Source organism: Aythya ferina (assembly GCF_964211825.1).
Source record: "Aythya ferina genome assembly, chromosome: 3".
Classification (NCBI taxonomy): domain Eukaryota; kingdom Metazoa; phylum Chordata; class Aves; order Anseriformes; family Anatidae; genus Aythya; species Aythya ferina.
In genome coordinates, this window is record NC_140298.1 from 58591413 (window position 1) to 58596966 (window position 5554).

The window sequence follows — 5554 nt, forward strand, 5'->3', positions numbered from 1 at the left end:
ATTAGATGGTCTCTATCCAGGGTTCATTTAGCATCAAAGTGATATGAGCAGTGCTGCATATCTTTAGCTGGTAGCTGATTGTTTGACTAGTTCCAGCTTGTGAGCACAGGACAAATGCAGATTTTATGAGCATCTCTTATGATCTCCTCAAACTATCTTTAAAAAGTGTGTGTGGTATGCGCATGCTGTGTCCAGTTCTACTTTTAGTTTTGGTTTTCTGCTCTAAGTTAGTAGCCTCTGTGTTCTGAAACTCTAATTTTCTCTCTGCTTCTCTCTTTTCACTTTTTTTGAGTGCTCTCTCCACAAGTTATAATTCTCCTGCAGCTTGTGCAATTGCACGGTTTAGAGATTAATGAATTGTGCTACATTTGAGTCTTACCTCTTGCACTGGAATTACATTACAAACCAGCAGGATATATTTGCTACTTCTCTGCAAGCATCTTGTGAACAATCATGATCCTGCTGTGAGAGCATCTAGGGTGACTGGAAAGATCTCCTCTTCAATTTATTTGTGAAGAACCAGATTCCTTAATGTAAGGTTTGTGCTCCACCCCAGAATGCAGTCACTGGTGAGGAGGAGGGGTTAATCAAATAATTTGTTAAATATATTCACATCAAAGTCTCATACAGGGGTTTATTTCCCCAGGAAGCCCTTTTTTTTTTCAGTGAAGCAGGCTGCAGTGTATTTGCCAAATCAGTCATCCAAAGCTAACAGGAATGAGCATGGAGTTAAATCAAAGAAACAGATGTGGCTGGGTAAAGCAGGTTTCCTTTCACGTGCCAAAAAATAGGAGCATGTTCATCTGTTTTGTAGTTCACCAATAGTGTTTTGCTTGGCTCGGCGAAAAACAGCAGTCAGACAAGCACTGTTCATAGACATTTGTAGTGTGTGCCACTGATCGAATGCAGGGCTCTGTTCCTGAGAGCCCACTTACATGTTCAAACATCCAAGGTCCAGACTTTGTCCACTACTATCATATCTGTAGGTCAACAGCATCCTCTCTGGCTTCCTTGGATTATAAAAGGGAGATTCCAGCAGCTTCAGCAGATATTAATGTCAGTGGCTGCACAGTGTGGAGGTGCCGACATACCATAGGCAAGATTTAAAAGGCAAAGGCCCCAGCCATACCTGCTGCTGCTGTTTCTGTTCCTCTTTTCCTGAAAACACAGTGCAGCTGGGATTTTTAAAATAACAATAATAAAAAGCTTGGATTGTTAAAATTGGATGTACAACAAGGGAAACCCATCCGATCCATATTTTTATATGATGGCTGTCTCACTAATATGTGCAGCTCCCATTTTTGTTGGGTTTAATTCAGAACTGGCAGGACTGGCTTGTCCCTATGGAACCACAGAGCCTGCCCACTGAATTCCTCTAAACCCTCCAAAACAAAGATACAGTAAATCATCTTTTCTTTTTCCTTTGAGTATAAATCCAGCTGTTTTCTTCAACACTGCTTTCTAAAAGCCTTGGTTTCCACCAAAAAAGAACAATGGATCAATTTTGTTGATGCAAGTGTTGAATCAGTGCAGTAGAGCAATGCTTACAAGCCTCTTCTTTCCCTTTCTTCACTAATAACAATGCCAAATGACCAAAAAAAAAAAAAAAAAAAAAAGTGCATTAATACTTAAGACAGGGAGTTATAAGGAAAAGTTTAGTACAATTTTGCATCCAACAGGGCAAACTCTATACCTGAAGTTTGCTGTTACAAACCAGATTATTATCTTACATTTTCAAAAATTTTGTCAGAAAGACAAGGATGATTACCTGACATCACATGGAGTATGTGCTAGTTACAATACGGTTCTGCTGCTATACTGTATTTTTTTGTATTATGAAGTTTTGAGGAACTGATTTGTGTTCTCCTGAGAAAGCTCAGCAGAGCTGATGGGCCTTTTGAAGTCACTCAGGATTTTTCAGATGAATTGCTAGTTCACATCAACTTTGTGTAGGTTATGCAGAAAAGGGTGAAAGATAGAAGTAAGAATAAATCATTCATTTCCAGTTGTCATTGCTCAGCAACGAAGAACCAATTTGATTTCCCACATCAGAAAATATAAAATATGAGACCCTCCAAATATTCATTTTGATACTTCAATCTATTTATGGAGCTATAACATTCTTTTTTTTTTTTTTTTTTTTTTTTTTTTACATATTTCCAATATAATCTGAACCCTTTTATTTCCACAACATAGAAAAAAAAAAGTCAGCAGAACAGTAGTCCTATTCAGAACAAAGTAGCTGTTTTCAAAGTCTGCATGCATACTTTAAATTGTTAAATATACTTACAATTTTTCCAGTCCAGCAAGCATAGGCGTGTCCTCCTTGTCCTGCCTGTTAAATTTAGTCAGATGCTCTGAAAAGGGGAGCAGATTGTTCACCACTGGCAGGTAGAGTCAGGAAATAAAAATATTGACTCAAGACCTTTGCAGGACAATTAAACAGCTAATGAAAGGACTGAGGTACCTGAAACCACAGTGGTCAGGAAAGGACCGAGTGCCTCAGTTTGGCAGTCCTCTGGCTCCTACTTCTGATACTGACATGCTTTGGCTGTGGATTTAATAATGGTATGGTGGCAAAGCATTGTGAGTAGCAGACAAACGCTTTGTGAAACATTTCTCATCCAAAACAGACATTTTATCCTCTATTTTTATTCTTCCAGACAGGATGTTAACATTGCATTGCCTTTCCTTTGGACAATTTGTAGCAGAGGATCTGAACAGCGAGTTATCCAGGCAGAGCCTGGTCCCCCTGCACAGTAGTTGCCCTGACTGCCAACCAATTCTTCCGTGGGAAACGTGGGAAGTCTGGATGTAGAGGGCTGGATTAGTCTCTCCCAGGGGCCTCCTGGAAAGCAGTAGCTCCTTACTACCATCATTTTCCCAAACCAGCCAGAATAAGCAAGTGGAACGCTGCACCTTTTCCAGTGCTGCAGCTCTGGCATGCCTCATGGACGGTAGCTGGGAGTGGGAGAAGCAGAGTCACAAATCTGCCTCCTGGGCTTCTGTGGGCATAGCCCATGCCAGTGAATGCTGGCCAGCAGGAGGAAACTGCAGCATTAGCCAAGCAGCTGCAGAGGAGCACAGGGAAGGGTCCTTCATCCCACTTGTAAGAATATTAATCAGCTCATCCACCTGGGCAGCAGTAATTAACATCCCGAGTCACCTGTTGGTCCTGGCAGCTCAGGATTTTCTGATTGATATGTTGAGCTTCAAAGACCCTCAAGTAGCAGCTTGCAAGTATAGCATGACTTGGGTTTTCATTTAACTGAAAATTGTTATATTTGTTGAATAGTTCTGGCTTGGTTCAGCCAGAATCCCAGTAAGTACAGGTGTCTTCATGTTTCAGTAGGACAAGCTGTATTTGAAGCATCCTTGTAGGATATAGGCATAAAGGAGGGTGAGGATCCCCATTCTTAAATTCATAATGTCACTACATTTCTTGACTAAGAAACTCATTTTTATTTATTTATTTTTATTTTGTTTTTATTTTTTATTATTCACACAGAGGAGAGTGATTCAGATATTACAGGCTGTGGTCAGATTAGAAGGACAAAGAGAACTTCAGGGCAATTAAATTCATCCAGACTCTGGATTTCTGCTTTTCCTGGGGTTAACAGATATAATGACATGAGCATCTGGGCTCATACGTTCTGTACCATGCACAGATTCCCAAATCAATCAATCAGTAGCACAGAAAAACTGTGTTTTGGAAGAACTGGAAGAAGATATAATCAGATGGGGATCACCTAGTACCCAGATTGCAATAACTGTCAAGACAAGGGTGGTGTGACATGCCTGAAGAAAAGCAAATACAGAACAGCAAATAGATGTATTTAAGAAAGCTGAGTGCTGGGCAGCAGGAGAAGTGATCCAGCTAATCCCATGAGTGGAACTGCCAGAGCTTACCTTGTTCAGCAAAGGCTAACAGGGAATACGTCAGTCCTGTGTAAATATATCAGGAGGATAAACATCAGGAAGGGAAAAAAGCTAGTTAAGCTAAAGGACAATATTGGCTCAGAAGGAAATGGTTATAAACTGGACATGAATAAATTGAAACTGGAAGCCAGAAACAATTTTCTCACTATCACAGTGAGGCTCTGGAAAAGCCTGCTGGTAGGAGAAGTAGACATTAACTATTTCTTGCAGAACAGAGCCCATGAAGCAATATACGACATGACAGCCTACGGTAGCAGAAGGTGGGATTAATGCGCAGGATTGATGTGTTCCTAAGTGATGAGGAGCAATCACTGCAAAAAGCCTATTATTTCAGATGGAGTCTGTCTTGCCCACAGGTCTTTGATATAAATGTTAATGTGATGCTTACAGGGTTCTCCCTCCAACTAGAGCCCTAACTCACTCCTACTGCCATTGCCTCCCACTGAAGACTGCCTTACAGCATGGTGCGGGGCTGCTCTAGCAGAAGCTGCTCTAGACAGCTTGACCTTGATTTACAGGAGAGGCTGAACCCAGGAGGGCATTAAGATTTATTTCTGGCAGAAAGTGACTGCTCCGTGTTTTTTTGGGTCAGGGAACTGAGAGGGAGAATATTTCTGACCTGATAACATCTACTATACTCTGGATACTTCTGGGATTGCCTGGAATTGTGCTAACATCCTTTTCATGAGAGGCATGATAATTTAGTGACCTGGCAGAAGATTAAGCATTGTGTGACATAACTCATGAGGCTTTGTCACTTTGTGCTGCAAGGGAACCTGAGCAGTCCTGCAGGGCTTTCTAGTCCTGTTGAAAGAAAAGAGCAAAGCTTACAGCAGGGTTTTCTCCTCACTTCTGTTGCTTGAAACTTCATTTCAAAATTGGAATGGCTTTAGCAAGACATTTCCTATTGATTTTGGAAAAATATATCTCTATCATATATTTATTTAATGAAAGATTTATTTGATAGAAAGTTCCTATAAGTTTATGTTTATAAGTTCATGTTTATAAGCCATGTTCAGAACAGGGGTTTAGTTCTAAAAAAGGCAGTTTCCAGGGGGCTTCTCCTGTATCATAAACACAGTAAATGTTTAGCATGAATATTGATGAATCTGCTACTTACCAGCAGAATACACAATTTTGCATAAGGAAAAGAGCTTGTTAAGGATGACTAGGAGCAAGGGCAGTCTGTCCTAGAAGTAGAACATCTCACATGGTTGTTCTAGCCCTGTTTTCTATCACCTCTCATTGCAGGGGGTGAAACATCCTAGTCTGGCCTATTTATTTTGTCTGGATATTAATCCTCATGTTGTGTGTGTAAGGAAACATGTTGGTGACTGCTTTATGTCTGGAAGCAGGAAGTCTGGTTACATTTGTAAATCATCCTTGCTACTGCAAAAGTGCCAGCTGCAGACATTTTTTTGGTTGATTTTTAAATTAATCAACATGGCTAGTGGAAGAGGCCCAAAGTAAGAGACCAGTGTTTATTTGCTTTGACATCTAGGATTCTCTTAAAATGGTTTTAGATATTAAATGAAGAAATACAGAAATTGGGAGTGTTTGGATCTTGTATTACTTTCTTATTAGGGTGTGAGTTTTATGTTATCAGAGAGATAAA

General features: G+C 40.3%; 1 long non-coding RNA gene across 1 annotated transcript; it reads right to left on the minus strand.

Moving 5' to 3' along the window:
• Nucleotides 1-312: 312 nt before the first annotated feature.
• Nucleotides 313-3088, minus strand: LOC311434403. Its single transcript, XR_014691453.1, has 4 exons — nt 2920-3088; nt 2468-2551; nt 2291-2357; nt 313-1572 (listed from the first exon to the last, which is right to left on the minus strand). It is a non-coding gene; the product is annotated as an uncharacterized lncRNA (long non-coding RNA).
• Nucleotides 3089-5554: the final 2466 nt, after the last annotated feature.